The following is a 16,309-nucleotide window of genomic DNA, read 5'->3' as shown; positions in this document are numbered from 1 at the left end:
TGGTTTAGTCTAGGCAAAAGACTTACTCTCTCTAGGGAAGACAAAATGAGGGGGAGAAATTATAACAATAGTTTATTTACATTTATATATCCCTTTATATTCTGCAAAGAGCTTTCTTCCAAATACTCCTACAAGGTATTTAATGTAACGATCATTTCCTTCATTTTATAGATGGGGAAATGGAGGCTTACAGAGAATAAGTGACTTGCCCATGGCCACATAGTTATTAATATATAGCTCAGTAGGAACCTCATGCCTCCTCACTCCAAATCTCAATTCTTTCCATTTTCTCAATGGCCATGGTTTTTCAAGTTTTCTTTAAAGATATTTGCCAACCATTTCTTTAATGATTTATTCTAGAATCTTTCCGAGAATCAAAATCAAGCTCACTGACCTATATTTTGCAGAGTTATCTTCCCTTCTTAGAAAAGTAGGATATTTACCCTTCTAAAATCTTATGATATCTCTCCTACTGTGTATGATCTTTCAAATGGTGATGATAATGGCTCAGCAATCACACTTACTATTTCTTAAAGAATCCAGGATGGCTATTATCTACACTTGGCAAATAGAGCTCATCAATGGTAACTAAGGTGTTCTCCCCCAATCTCGTTACTTATCTTGGGTATCAACTCCCTGTAAGTCATTTCCCTCCCACTATTTCCAGTACCCAAGTCCTCCTCTTTCTGCTCTGTTCCATTAGGCTGTCTCTACCTCCACCATGGTTACTGCCTCTTCTCCATTCTCTGGATGATAATAATGACACCCAGGTCAAGCTCTCCCTAGGCAGGATGGTGATGAACTGTTCCAACACCTCCACTATCATTGTCTTTGTATTGTGTGCACTCAACTACCACCTCTGCAGAGTTCGCACAGTTGGTTCAGGGCTCATGTGACCCAGGAGTCTCCTGGTAACACAATTACCAACAATTACCAATTTATTTTGGACACTCAGGAGCCAGACCTATAGTTTTCCCTCACTTCTGTGGTCATTACAACTTCTCCATCAATGACCTGGCTGCAGTTGAAACTAGGCCAAAGTTCTTATTTGTACTTCAGGTCTTAGTTTTTCATCTTGAACATCTCAGGCCTCAGATAATGATATCAGAATGTTTTTTCAGACTCTTTTTCAATAACCCTGAATGATTGGCTTTTGGTAGATAATCTAAGATGGCAGTATCAAATACTCCTAAATGTGACTGAATCCGATTAAAATGTAATTTAGCACAATAAATAAAACTACAATAAAAACAGATAATGGTAATTTGTGGTTTTCTAAGTTAGCATGTGACCTGCAGTGATTCTTATGCATGTTTGGTGGCCTGTATTTATTTGATTTTGACATCCCTAGTCTAAGCTACAGATTCCCAAACTACTTGGGAACAAACGGGTAGATCTTGAAACAATGGTTGAGCAGGTAGGCTAGTGTTCTTAAGGATCTGAGAGGAAGTAGAGCCCCAAAGGGCTGGAAGCCACTCTCAGCACACCAACAGTCAAGGTACAAGCTCATGACGACCATGTTACGAGAAGAGGAGAAATTACAAGATCCTAAGTTTAGAACTGAAAGGAACTTTTTGTTGTTCAGTCATTTTGGTCATGTATGACTCTTCATGACCCCATTTGAGGTTTCCTTGGCAAATATACTGGAATGGTTTGCCATTTCCTTTTCCAGCTCATTTGACAAATAAGGAAACTGAGGCAAACAGGGTTAAGTGACTTGCTCAGGGTCACATAGCTAGTAAGTATCTAGGGTCCTATCTGAACTCAGGAAGAGGAGTTTTATGATTCATCGTAGTACTCTCTTTACCTAGCTGCTCCCAAAAGAATTTTAAATATCATCTAATTCAACTCCCTTGTTTTACATATGAGGAAACTGAGGCCAAAGGAGTTTAAAAGTGCCTTGCCTAAGTTTAAACAGATAATAAGTACAGTCTAGATTATAACTCAGGTTCTCTGACTCCAATCCTAGCACTCTTTATACCATTGTCCACTGACTGTTTTGCTCTTGGCATCCTATGCCAATGTAAGTCAACAACCACTGTTGTCACTACTATATAGGTTTAGCACTGTGCTAAACACTGTGAACACACATTCCTTTCCTCTTAGGTAATTTTCCTGGGCCTCAGTTTCCTCATTGATAAGATGAAAGGGGTAGGAGTAGCTGGATGAGTACCAGTCTTTCCTTCCCTGATAATCTCAATCTGGGGTTGATGTGATTCTGTCAGTCCTATGGAAGTGGTAGCTGTTGAGGTGGTGCTGCTTGTCACGAGTCTCCCAGTCACTGAGTTGTGACTGAGCCACTCCTATATGCGTTCTTGTCCAACCTGGCAATTTTGTGAGGGATGTACATGAAAGGAGCGGGCCCTCTCCTCTCCCCTAATTAATTCATTTTTCTATGAGGGGTACCAAAAAGAAAAAAGCAATCTCAGCCCCTGGTTCACATTGACAATTTACATTTTGTTCAGCAGCTTTGGGTCTGTGTTGCACATGTGAATAATGAGTTCCTTTGATGAACAGCGGTTCCTTCTCTGTGTCTCTGAATGTTAATGTCACAGGAGTCTGAGAATAATGCAGCAAAACCGTTGAGCAGATTCTGAATTGTGTTGTGCTGGGAAGTGTTCTAAATCTGACAAGTCATATGTCCCCTCTCTCAACCTGTTCTTCAGCTGTAAAATCATAGGGTTGGATTAGATCTAGGTTCTTTGAACTTATTTTTTAACACTTTGGTAATTGTATTTCAATATTTGGTTCCCTTTGTAAAGGTATGTATTTTATTTTATGCATTTAAAGACATTATTCCAAGAAGAGGTGCATAACCTTAATAATGGATCTATGGCATACAGGAAAAGGTTAAGAATCCTTGGAATAGACAATCTCAAAGGTCATTTTGAGTTCTAAATACTTTGATTCCATCAGTTGGGGACTTTGACTTGGCCTGCTTACCTCACCTCCACACCAGGCTGAAACAATATTTGATTTGAAATGTGTGACTTTTAAAATTCTGGCAGCAATATTTTTATTTTTAGGCACCTGGCACATGAATGAGGTATTCCTAGCCAGATACAATTGACTAACTATATTCAGAAACTAGACTGAAGCTAAATTAACATAGCATAGTAAATGGAGAGGCAGGCAGGAAACTCCATTTATAGTTTCCTGTTCTGCCAATGACTTTAGACCAATCACTTCTCTTCTCTGAAATTGTCTGCTTCATTTTAAAATAATGGCTTTAAAATAGCTGATTTCTAAGGTCCTTTGTGGGTTTAAAAGTCAATAGAGCTGATGAAATATTGGCAAAAAAGAATTCTGTGTAAATAACGCTGAATTTAGAGTTGAGAACTTCAGGACTACGCTCCAGTTCTACTTACTTCCAATGTTATGTTAAAACAAGTCCCTTTCTTTCTCTGTGACTTAATTTCCCCATCTTTAAATTTTGATGAGTTTAAATTGATGATCTCTAAGATTCTTTTAAAGTCATACCCCTTTGATGTACATTGACAAGTTCCCAGGAAATAAAGTTTTAGGTGGGAGAGATATATTTTGAGGAGTTTATTTTGATATGATAGCTGCTGTAAAATGGGAGTAAAAGTGCCCTTAAGGTGTTGTAGTGAGCAAAGCTCTGTGGAGGCTATATGTTTAAATGCATTTAGCAAACATTAAGTGCTCACAGAATAGGTATGAGAGATACACAGTTTATATAAATTGAATCCTGTCTAGTCTAGTGGATAATGGCAACACAAAATAATGAATTAAATTCACCACAGAAATGAAGGCTAAATATACAAAATCCGAAGAAATCAAAATGATTACCAGTTTGGGAAATCAGGGTAGGCTTCTTGGAGGTAGAAGCTTTTGAGCTGAACTCTGGAATCAGTAGTTATTCCAAAAGGTGAAAAGATCGTAGGGGAATCCCAGGCCTAGGAAATGTCATGAGCAAAGGTAGAGTGGTGGGAAAGTATGTTTTTTTTTAACGATGATTTTTCCACTAATGCTGTCTCTGTGGAGATGGCCATGAGTTCTTGAAGGCTACATTAGCAAAGCACTATGTTTGGAAAGCTTAATCAACATGGAAGACCTATCCCTTTCATCTTGTCAATGAGGAAACTGAGGCCCAGGGAAATCACCTAAGAGGAAAGGAATATGTGTTCACAGTGTTTAGCACAGTGCCAAACATATATCATAGTGACAACAGTGCATGTTGACTTATATAGCATAGGATGCTGAGAATAGAGCAGGCTGTGGAGTACGGCACAAAGAGTGCTAGAATTTAAGCTAGGTTGTCCGTTCAGTTCAAGACCAGTGAAGGTCTTTGTCTGTATCTGATGAATGATTCGATTAAGTGTTGAGAGAGTCATCATCCAAAACTGGCCACCAGGTAATGGGTCCATTTTTCATCAGAAGCTCAGTTTGGTTTCAGCTCCATTGAGCATTATTTCCACTAACCACCTGAAATCTCAACACCATGGAGATCAACTTAATTGTTCATTCTCAAAACTTTCATAACTCCCTCAGTTATTCCCTACATATGAAAGGGTTGGAAGATGGAGCACTAAATTCCTCCCAAAGCCTTCCTTTATAGAGGCCTCTGAATTTTCAGAACTTTCTAGAAAACTATTCTCCATTGGCTCTACGTAAGCTACTATTCTCTATTGCTCAGCTTGTTCTTAACTCCACAGAACATCATGCCTTTTGAGCACTTCTTTGTGGCTCCCTACCCTTCAGCTTTCTTTATATGTTGTCTTCTCCTATTAGATTATAATCCTATTAGATTATTGAGAGCAGAGACTATATCTCTGATAAGCATGTCTGATAAGTGGTCATCTAGTTTCAGTGCCAACACTTCCAGTGCCCAGGAACTCACTATCACACTGGAGAACTTACTGCATCATTTGATTCCTGAGATTATTAGAAAGTTTTTTGTCTATTTTGAGCTTTTTTCTTCACATTCTACCCATCCTTCTTAGTTTTTCTTTTGAGACCAATTAAAATAAATTTAATTCCATTTCAATACGACAGTGTTTCAAATGTTTGGAGGCAATAATTGTTTCCTCTCCAATGCTTCTCTCCTGCCAGTTTTTGTAGTTGCTCTTCTGTGGCATCATCTGCAGTCCTGTCAAAACTCTTTACCCTTGCTGATTAGTACCTTACTACTAATAATTATTATATGATATTATATTAATAACAACTACTACTAATATTAGTACTCTCTGCAAAGTACAGGCTTAGAAGATTGCCTGGAACATTGAAAGTTTAAGGGACTTTCAGGGTCATCTAGCAGATAAAATGTGTCAGAGATCAGACTTTTCTCAGTCCCAGATAAGTTCCATTTTCTTATACCAAGCTATTTCTCTTCTGTTATCTTAGGCAGAATACATATCCAGAATGGGGGGAGGGTGAGAGTACTGACCCCTTCATCCCCTCTCAGTTGTCCAGTGTTGTCATGGTATCTTCCCATCATAACTGAGGTGTCAGTGATTAATACTGATTTATAGTGATATCCCTTCCCATGGTGATTCACATTTTAACAGGGATCAGAGATTTAAGCTATATGAAGTTCTAATGATTTCATTTTAGGCATCATCCGGCATATAAAGTAAATAGGGGTAGGTTTGGGACAAGACTCCATTCTGGCTCTGAAATCCTACTGTTTAGGTAGTTGTATACCATACCAATGAGTAAAGCTTGCGTAGGATATGAAGGAAACATGAAATTTAAAATTAACAGGGGTTTATTGAGCAACTCTGCCATACAAAGTATTTTACTTAGTGTTGAAAAATTATTTCACTCAGTACAACTGATTGGTGGTATAGCAAATTACTTTTCAATTGTGTTTTGCTGAACAGTACTCTGAACAGCTGGAGGGTTGAGTAGAGTGATAACATATGTATAGGGTTGCATATATCCATATTGGTCTTTATTAATCAACTTCATGAAATATTCATGAATCCTGGGATATCCTTCTCAACTCCCCTGTCTCTGTCTATTGACATTCTGTTAGACTATAAAGTCCATGTAGACAAAGACCATTGTTACATATCTTTGTATCTCCTCCAGCAAGGTGCAGTGCATACGATGCAGACTTAATCAATGTTTGTTAAATGAATGAATTCCATGCCACTAAATTACATGAAAAATTTGTGAGGAAGAAAAACCAATCATGTGGTAGAATCAATTATTGAAATCTGGAAGGGGCCCTGGAGATCATCTAATCTAATTTGTTTTTTTCAGATGAGGAGCTGCGATCCAGAGAGATGATAGTCAGTTACTTGCCCAAGATTATAGGAGGTAAATACCAAGTTGGGATTTGAACTCAGATCCTCTGACTCCACTTCCCTCATTTTTTCTCCTATACCACAATCAGATATCGAACCTTTTCTCTTCTGATTATGTAGCCATGGTTATATGAAACTTTCCACCTTGCCTTTCCTTAGAAATAACTTTGACACTTTGAAAAATCTGTCATTTTTATTCATGTGGCTGATCCTCACACAGATGCTGATGCATAATCCAGCTGATCCTTGCCTCAGCTGAGGACTTAACCACAGAACTGCTGGGTAGGAAGAGACTCCAGAAATGACTGGCCTTACCTTGGACTTAAACAAGGATCCTTTCTTTAGCACATACAAGTAGTCATCTACTCTTTGCTTAAAGAACTCAATTGAGAATGAATCCCCTGTCTCTCAAAGCAGCCCACCACACTTATGAACAGAAAGCTCTAATTGTTAGGAAGTTTATCATTATATCAAGTTGTTATGGTAGAAAAAAAATCCAACCCTTGGTAGCTCCCCTTCTGGTGATGTGCTTTTGAAATTATCTAGACTGATCATCCAATGACAGAACAACAACACAAAGTTCATTGTGAGGCATGAAACTTTTTTAACTTGGGAGGATCTGTAAAACTTTTACTTTTCTGGCATACCTTTTGGGAACTCAGAGTTGCTTCCACTCTATAATGAGATATCAGAAGAAGATTTCTGGATAGTTTTATGAACCAAAAAGAAAATTCAGATAACTCAAGACTTCCGTCTTGGACTATGATTCCCCTATGCATGGAGCTTGCAACTAGTAGGTACAGATTGAACTCATAGAAGCCTATAGGTCTGTCCATTCTGCCCGCATCCTAATGTCACCATATTTATTGAAATATTCCACTAATTGCTTTAAATATCATCTGGCTTCCAGGTAGCTAGGTAGTACAGTGGATAGAGTGTCAAGCCTGGGGTTTGGAAGAGTTGAGTTGAAATCCAGTCTCAGGTGCTTATTAGCTCTGTGACTCTGGGCAAAGTCATTTAACCCTCTTTACCTTGGTTTCCTTATCTGTAAAATGAATTGGAAAAGGAAATGGTAAAACCACTCCAGTGTCTGTCAAGAAAATCGCCAAAAAGGGGTCATAAAGAATTGGACACAACTAAAAATGACTAAACAACAAAATCTTCCACTCTTCCACATAAGCACAGGGTATCTTTCTAAAAAATGTGATAAATATTTTATGGTATTAATTGCTTGGAGAAATAACCAATGATTCTAATATCTTTAATAACAGGGGAATGCAATAACTCAACAACAGTAATTACCTCCCAATAATTGTTGCTGGTAGTTTTGCAATAAATAATAATGGCAGATTGAAAGACTGGGGAATAGAGGCTTTGGTAATTGAAATGACTAACAGTGAGTCATGCTCTAAGTAGGAGCAGCTGTGAAGCAAGAACATGAAAAGACCCATCTGTATAGCATTTTCATACATCCAAATCTGTTTCCACTTAAGAAAAAAAATCAATCAGAATTATTCTATTCCCATGAAGACACAAAGAGACATGAAGGGATTCGTGTGACTTGGCCACTGAGAAAGGACTGGCCTTGCTCTGCTGATGCCTGGGGAAGAGGGAGAGAGACCCTGTTTGTATGGTTGTCTCCTTTCTCCCCTTCTCTTTTTCTCCTTCTCTGCTTTTCTCCTTCCTTGACTTCACCCATCTCCACACGAATAACACACTTTATTATTCCAAAATTTCTATGGATTTTTGACTCTGTGATGTGGGGAAGACAGGTATTATTATCTCCATTTTACAAGTGATAAAAGTGAGACTTGGAGAAGAAAGACTCAGGACTGAAACTCAGGTCATTTGACCCCAAAGTTCTTTCAACTATCGTTTCTAACTCCTTGAGACCTTTGCTAGTCATCATTTCTTGACTGTTCACTCCCCCTTTTTCTTTTTTTTCTTTCCTACTTTTCCTTGTTTTCCTCCCTTTCTCCTTTAGTACAATTTCATAGAATCTAGGAGTTAGAATGGGGAACTTTAGTTATCTGGTGATATCTTTCAGTCATTCAGTGGTGTCCAACCATTCCCTTCTATAGTAGTAGAAATGGAGCTTAGCTACATTAAGAAAAAAAAACCAATGCATGAACATTATCCACATTCTATTGTATTTTCACTGATTTTGATAACTATTCTCCAAATAGATTTTAATCTAGTTTTACTCAAGGGTATGACAAGCCATAACATGGCCTGAGGGTTCCATGTTCTATATCTCTGCCCTACAGTATCCCTGAGACAGGTAGGGGCTCATCCTTGTGCTTGAGCACCTCCAGTAATGGAGACCTTGCTATTTCAGAAGGCAGCCCTTTCTGGTGGGGGACAGATCTAATTGTTAAGTTGCTATGACTAATATGAAAATATGTTTAACATGAATGTATATGTAGAACCTATGTCAGATTGAATGCTGTTTTGCGAAGGGGAGAGGGGAGGAATGGAGAGAAAATCTGCAACTCAAAAGTTTGTGGAACTGAATGTTGTAAATTAAAAATAAATAAATAAATTGAAAACAAAAGATGAGTGTATTAATATGGTTATCTTTACAAACTCCTCCAGACTTCACTATTCCTGTTTTGCCAATTCCTGTGTATGGAATAGAAATCCAGAGTTGTGCTGATTTGCTTTTATCATAAAAAAGAAGTTGTTTTTAGGGGCAGCTAGCTGGAGCAATGGATAGAACACTGGCCCTGAAGTCAGGTGAATATGAGCTCATATCTGGTTTTATATACTTACTAGCTGTGTGACCCTGGGCAAGTCACTTAACCTGAATTATTTCCAAAAAACGTTTTTAATATAAAAACAACAATAATTGATAATAGTGATAACTAGCACTTACATAATTTCTGAGAGTTTGCCAAATGCTTTGCATATATTATCTTGTTTGGTTTTCATCTTGAGTTTATTTCTGTTTCACTATAATTTCAGTCTTCAAAATTGGAGGAAACTGAAATTCACTCTGAAAAGAGGAATGAATAATTTTACTCCTCTAAAATCCCACAGAAAAGGCTAATCTGTCTTCCCTATGACTGACCTTCAAATATTTACAGACAGCTATATTAAATAACAACATAGATTTAGAGCTGAAAGGAGCTATGGAGATCATCTGATTAGGTTTACAGATGAGGAAACTGAGGCCCAGAGAGGTTCAGTAGTTTGCCCAATATCATGTGGATTCTAAACCTAATACCTTTTCTCTCTAAATCACAATACCTTTCTAAGTCATCTTTTTCTCTAGATTAAGCATTCCAAGTTCATCCAACTGATCCACTTAAGGTAAAGGAGTGAGATAGACAGGAAAGGAAGAAGGATTGGGAGAAGGAGACCATGTTTACAGTCCTGACTGATACTTACCCTGTGCCTGGCTAGAGGTGATCTTAATCACCTCAGCTTCCTCACTGATAAAATGAAGATAGAATAATCCTTATTCTCATCTAATTGGAAGCTAGGTGGTACAGTGGATAGAACACTGGGCCTGGAGACAGGAAGATCTAAGTTCAAATGTAACCTCAGTTACTTATTATCTTGCAATGTGATTCTGGGCAAGTCCCTGAATCTCTGGTTTTCTCACCTTGAAATGGGAACAATAGGATTTACCTCCCAGGTTGTTGTGAGGATCAAATGAGATAATACTTGTAAAGCACTTGGCACACTGCCTTGCACATAGTAAGTACTCAATAAATGTTGGTTTCCTTTCCTCCTCTCAAACCAAATTCATCAAATTTTCATATGTGGTAGATTTTTTCTTTATTACATAAATAATTTTAATGTGTGTAGATTGTAGAGAAATGATTATTTTTGGTCAAATACTCAATTTTCAGGTACGCCTACACACTAGGGAAATAAATCAGCAGCATTGTAGTTGAATAATGAACCATTTCATTATTACTTTGTCAAGACCAGGTCATGCCAGACTAAGCTGATTTCCTTTTTTTTTCTTTAAGTAATTACTAAAATGATAAAAAATTTTAGCAAAGCATTTGGTAAAATCTCTCACATACTATTCTTATGGAAAAGATGAGGAGATGTAGGCTAGAATATGCTGCAGTGCTATTCATAGCACAGTGGATAGAATGCCAGGCCAAGAGTTAGGATGACCCATCATCCTGAGTTCAAATGCAGTCTCAGACACTTCCTAGCTGTATGACCCTGGGTAAGTCACTTAACCCTGTCTGCTTCAGTTTCCTCATCTGTAAAATGAGCTGGAGAAGGAAATGGCAAATCACTCTAGTATCTTTGCCAAGAAAACCCCAGCTGGGGTAATGAAGAGTTGGACATGCCTGAAAATGACTAACAACATCAACTACCAAATGGATTTAGTTGTAATTGAATGATCAAACAAAAGGCATAGTCAGTAATACAGTGTTTCATGGGAAGGAGGTCTCCAGTGGAGTTCAGTAGGGATCTTTCCTTGCTCTTATTCAGTGTAACATTTTTTTTTATCAATGACTTCAATAGAAGCAAAAATGCCTTGCTTAGGGATAGTTAACATTGGAAAATAGAGTTAGAATCTAACAAGTTCTTGAATAATATACTATACTATACTATGCTATACTATACTGTACTATACTATACTATATTATACTGTACTATACTGTACTACTGTACTATATATTGGACTAGAACATCAGACCAGATCCAATATGATGGATATTTCAGCAAATATCTGAAACATAAAGTATTACACCTAGGTTCAGAAATGAACTTTAGAAGTCTAGCAGTCTGTCTGAAAAAGTCTGGTGTCAGTGCTTTTAATGAATTATACTCATTATGAGTCAATACTATGATATGGCAGCTCCAAAAGCTAATATAACCTTGGTTTGTATTGAGAGTATAGCTTCCAGGAATGAGGAGGTGACAGAATTTTATCCTGCGTTGGTCATTCGGAAGAGATAAATTTAAGGTAGATGTAAGGGTCATTTTCTACCAATTAGAGTTATTTAAAAGTAGCATGGGCTACCTCAAGAGATAATAGGTTCCCCTTCATTGAAGGTCTTCAAGCAAAGGCTGAGTGATCATGTGTCTAAAATATTGTGGAAGTGATGTGGTCTAGGATTGTTGGAAACCCCGAAATGCAAAGGTATAGGGCCTAGGTCTGCCTCGAAAGAATTCAACCACTCAAGCCTTCTTTCAGTTCAAGTAGAGAGTTGATTGTAACACCAGTAAAAACAGGCCTGCTCTATTTGTGATACCAATACAAGTGGGCCAGATTTTAAAAACCTGAGCAATTAAAGGGGCAAAGATTGATATTTTTATAGAGAAAAAGATTGTGGGAAGATTTGGATGGGATTTAGGAGTGGCAAATAGGGTAGGATGATCTGGAGGTAACACAGAATGGGTCTAGGTGGGATTAAGAAGTGTTAAGTAAGCTAATTAAGTAATCAAGGTGGGCCAGGATGGGCCAGCTACCTCAATGGGCTCATGTGGATAAATCTAAGGCCTTTTAGGGGTCCATCATTAGTTCCCCATCAGAAGGGAATCTTTTTTTTAAAGTATGGATTAGATTAGGTGCCCTCTGAGGTCCCTTTCAAGTCAGAAAGTCTATGATTCTCGAATATAAAGGAAATGCATATTTATTCAACCCCGAGTCTCCTGCTCTTCCTTGACTTCAGGTAATTTCATTTTAAATGGTTCCCTAATATCCTGGGTAACTATGCCTCATGTGTATCAAAGAAACCTCTGAATTTGGACTCAGAATTCAAGCCCTGTGTTTTCTTTTCTTTTCTTTTTTTAAACAGAATGATATAGGTTTCTATTTAATTCATTAAATAATTTCCAATTACATATAAAAATTTATCATTCTTTTTTTAACAAAATTGACTTCCACATTTTCTCCATCCTGCCCCTACCCATTCTTTTTTTAATTTTAATTTAATTTTTATTTATTTTTTAATGTTCTATAATCACTACCACACCTACCCCCCCACCACTCCCCTCCTTCCCCAAGACAGCATACAATTCTATATAGGATCTAAATATAGTTTCCCATTGAATACGTTTTCACTATAGTCACACTATGTAGAGGAACTAAAATAAATGGAAGAAATCATATAACAAATCAAAACATAATACACACACATACATACACACACACACACACACACACACACACACACACACACACACACAAACCTGATCTGCTACATTCTGTGAATGAATTCTATAGTTCTTCTCTGAGTGTGGAAGGCATTTTGCCTTAGAAAACCATTGGGAATTTTTTTTTAAGTTCTTGCTTCTATTACGAAGTTCCAAGTCTACCAGAAAAAACTCTCACACACTGTGGTCGTTGCTGTGCACAAAGTTCTCCTGGTTCTGCTCCTTTCACTCAGCATCAGGTCATATAAGTCCTTCCAGGCCTCCCTGAAGTCTTCTTGTTCTTCATTTCTTATGGCACAATAGTACTCCATTACATTCATATACCATAATTTATTCAGCCATTCCCCAACTGATGGACATCCCCTTGACTTCCAGTTTTTGGCAACTACAAAGAGTGCTGCTATAAATATTTTTGTACATGTGGGACCCTTTCCCATTTTTATGATCTCTTGAGGATACAGTCCTAGTAGCGATATTGCTGGGTCAAAGGGTATGCACATTTTTGTAGCCCTTTGGGCATAGTTCCAAATTGCTCTCCAGAATGGTTGGATGCGCTCGCAGCTCCACCAACAATGAATTAGTGTTCCAACCCTCCCACATCCTCTCCAGCATTTATCATTTTCTTGTTCTGTCATGTTTGCCAATCTTAAAGGTGTGATTTGGTACCTCAGAGTTGCTTTGATTTGCATCTCTCTAATCAAAAGTGACTTAGAGCATTTTTTCATATGATTATAGATATCTTTAATTTCTTCCTCTGAAAATTGCCTGTTCATATCCTTTGACTATCAATTAGAGAATGACTTGTATGGCTGTACATTTGAGTCAGTTCTCCATATATTCTAGAAATGAGGCCTTTATCCCTGAGATTAGCTGTAAATTTCTCTCCCAATTTCCTATATCCCTCCGAATTTTGGTTGCATTGGGTTTGGTTGTGCAAAAACTTTTCAGTTTAATGTAAGCCCTGTGTTTTCTACCGGCTGGCTATGTATGTGTCCTTGGAGGCAGGGCTCTTGACCTGTCTCTCTGGTTCTGTGTTTCTGTTTTATTAATCAGGGGTTTGGACTAAATCTCCACTAAGATCCCTTTCATCACTAAATCCTATTATCCCATATGCATATGTCTTATCTTCCTACCAGTCTTATCTAAATTTATACCCTCCCTTCCTAGGCTATTTTAGTGTTCTACACACTGTAGCCTCTGAATAAATGTTTATTAATTGCAATTTGTTGAATGCATATGTGCATATACAGTACCAATCCCCTGTTTGGATGAAATCAAAGATTTCCTTGATAAATTGAGAAGTCTGCCCTTCATAGGAGGTTATAATTTTCAGTTATGAACAGGAGACTTTGATCACAAGAGAAGGAAGAAGGCAAAAATTTACAAGTAACAGAGCCACCAATCAGATTAGTGAGAAATTAAGCAAAGCCCAGAGAGGCAAGAGAGAGCTACCTTTACCCTTTTGGTAGTGAGCTCAAGTGTGGGGCAACCAAGTAGGCTGCAGAAGAAGGCTCTTTTTTAGACTAAATCCAGTCTGAGTCCAAAGGAACCCTCAAGTGGGAGATTAAAGACAACAACCTTGGGAGAAGGGTTTAGGCTGAATTTGGTCTTCACCAAATTTAGAATATGCAGAGTATTTGATCAAAAGGAAGAATTACTGAGTGTCAGTGGCCACAGGCACTTTGCTTCCTTCATTCTCCAGTCCCTTCCCTCCTGGTCCCTCTCCCTTGTCCTGCCAATTTTCTTATCTTATGTATTAAAGCACAGATCAGCTAATACCTTTCCAAAGAGAAAATTCTAGTCTCTCTCTCTGTCTCTCTCTGTCTCTCTCCCTCTTTCTCCTCTTTCTCTCTGTCTCTCTGTCTGTCTGTCTGTCTCTCTCTCTTCCTCTGTCCTTCTGCCTCTCTCTCCTTGTATTGCTCATATTGGAAAATTAGTGCCTCATTGTTTGCTTCCTGATCCCTTAATTGTATATCATGTAATTTAGCACTTAATTGCCTTCATTTCAATATTCAAGGATCTGTCATTGTACAAATGAGAGTACTCTCCCTCCTGATGTAAGCCCTCAGCTCTCAGAGTTTCTAGGGTTCAAAACTCATCCTAGGTCAACAGTTTGCTAAAGTTATAAGGGAAAACTGATTGTTAAATTTTCATTGTGAGCATTTATATCTTTGGAAATCAGAAAAGAATGCAAATTAGGGCTTGCTTGGTTGATTTTCTAGACTCAAGAAAATAGAGATGATATTAAGGAAGCAGATTAAACTTAAAAGTGTCTTGTGGTTCATTTTCTCCTCAGAGTCAGCTGTTAACACATTTACCAGCACACCTCTGTTCTAGGTCCAAACTGGTGGTGATCATTTCCTGAATTTACATAGGCTGATCCTGGGACAATAATGAGGATGAGGACAAGAATGAGGATCAAGAGAGCTAACATTCAGAGCACTTCAAGATTTTCAAAGTGATGTGTGTATGTATGTATGTGTGTGTGTGTACATATATATATACATATGTATGTATATATATATGTACAAATACATATATACACACATACATGCACACATTATATATATATATAATAAGATATCATATATATGTATATAAAATCTTATTTGATTCTTAGAACCCTCTGAAGTAGAGGCTACTAAATCTCCATTTTACCGCTGAGAAAACTGAGGCTGAGAGGTTAAAGTGATTTGCCCTGGTTTTTATACAGCTGGTAAGTATCTAAGAATGTGTTTGAACTCAGACACTCCTGATTCCAAGTCCAGCACTGTATCCACTATTCCACAGTAGCTTACCAAGCCCATAATGAATCTTTCTTTTTATAGGACCTGTTGTCTTCTACATAGGTTTTAAGAACTCAGAATTACCTCTACACCATAATAAGAGAAAAGAGGAGAACATTAATTATGTCAATACCTACTTCTGCGAGGCTTTGGGATAAGGAGGAACTGGGTTCAGATTTTTGGCCACTTGCACTGAGGGACTGTTAAGTAACTCATTTACCATCTAAAAGAGTTATCTGGGGTTCTTGAGAAGTTAAATTCTAGAGAAGTTTCCAACACTAATGAGATCATTCATCTAGATCCCTCAAATTAGGTATAAGCCCTCTTTGGGATGGGAGAAGACTCCACTTCCTCTCCCCTGAGGGGAAGAGTTTGGCCTGGACCTTCAAAATCTTCTGGGATTTTGCATTTTCATTCATCTTTCTTGGAGAGAATTATATAACACTGGTCCTCACTGGAGGAGAAACTGAGACTGGTAACCTTGCACTGCCCTCCCTTACTTAAATCCAATTCACTTGTATGTCATGGCAGCACCTCCCTGATGTCCTCTTCTAGAAAAGAGAAACAACAACTCTGTTTCATGATGGGGGTGGAACTTAGAATTCCACTTCCTCTTCTGAAGCAGTCTGTGGCAATCCCAAACACTACCAGCCTACCTGGGGAACAGAATCTTTCCCCTTATTCCCTTTGACAGTACGTTACATCTGTTCACTTTTTTGTTCTGTGTAACAGTTACAGAAAGGAGCAACCAAAACCAGGAAAGAAGGAAGGAAGCCTCCCCCCCCCCCCAAGGGGGGGTTCCTCTCTCCTAGCTCTCAAGTCTCTCTCTCTCTCTCCTCTGTCTCTGTCTCTGTCTCTGTCTCTGTCTCTCTCTTTCGAAAAGGCCGCCAGATGCCACTACCCAACTCCCCTCAGTGGGCAGGGTTCCCATTACCAAAGCTCCAAAGAGCCCGGAGCAGGGAGGATGTCAGGGTCACGAAAATTGAGGTTCAGAGAGGTCAAGTGACTTTCCCAGGGCTACCAGCTAGCAAGTATCTGAAGTGGATTTGAACTCAAGTACTCCTGACTTCAAGTCCAGGTTCCCATCCAAGATGTCATCTAGCCTCCTATTGTACCATG

The 16,309-nt window shown here is 38.3% G+C and overlaps 1 protein-coding gene across 1 annotated transcript in view; it reads left to right on the top strand.

Annotated features, from left to right (window-relative positions):
• Nucleotides 1-16,309, top strand: part of STK32B (serine/threonine kinase 32B) — a 367,871-nt gene that overhangs the window by 139,866 nt on the left and 211,696 nt on the right. The gene's annotated exons all lie outside the window — the stretch shown is intronic.

This window comes from Notamacropus eugenii, chromosome 6 (assembly GCF_028372415.1).
Source record: "Notamacropus eugenii isolate mMacEug1 chromosome 6, mMacEug1.pri_v2, whole genome shotgun sequence".
Lineage (NCBI taxonomy): Eukaryota > Metazoa > Chordata > Mammalia > Diprotodontia > Macropodidae > Notamacropus > Notamacropus eugenii.
Note: the sequence above shows the minus strand (reverse complement) of the source record. Positions and strands in the feature narration are given on the sequence as shown.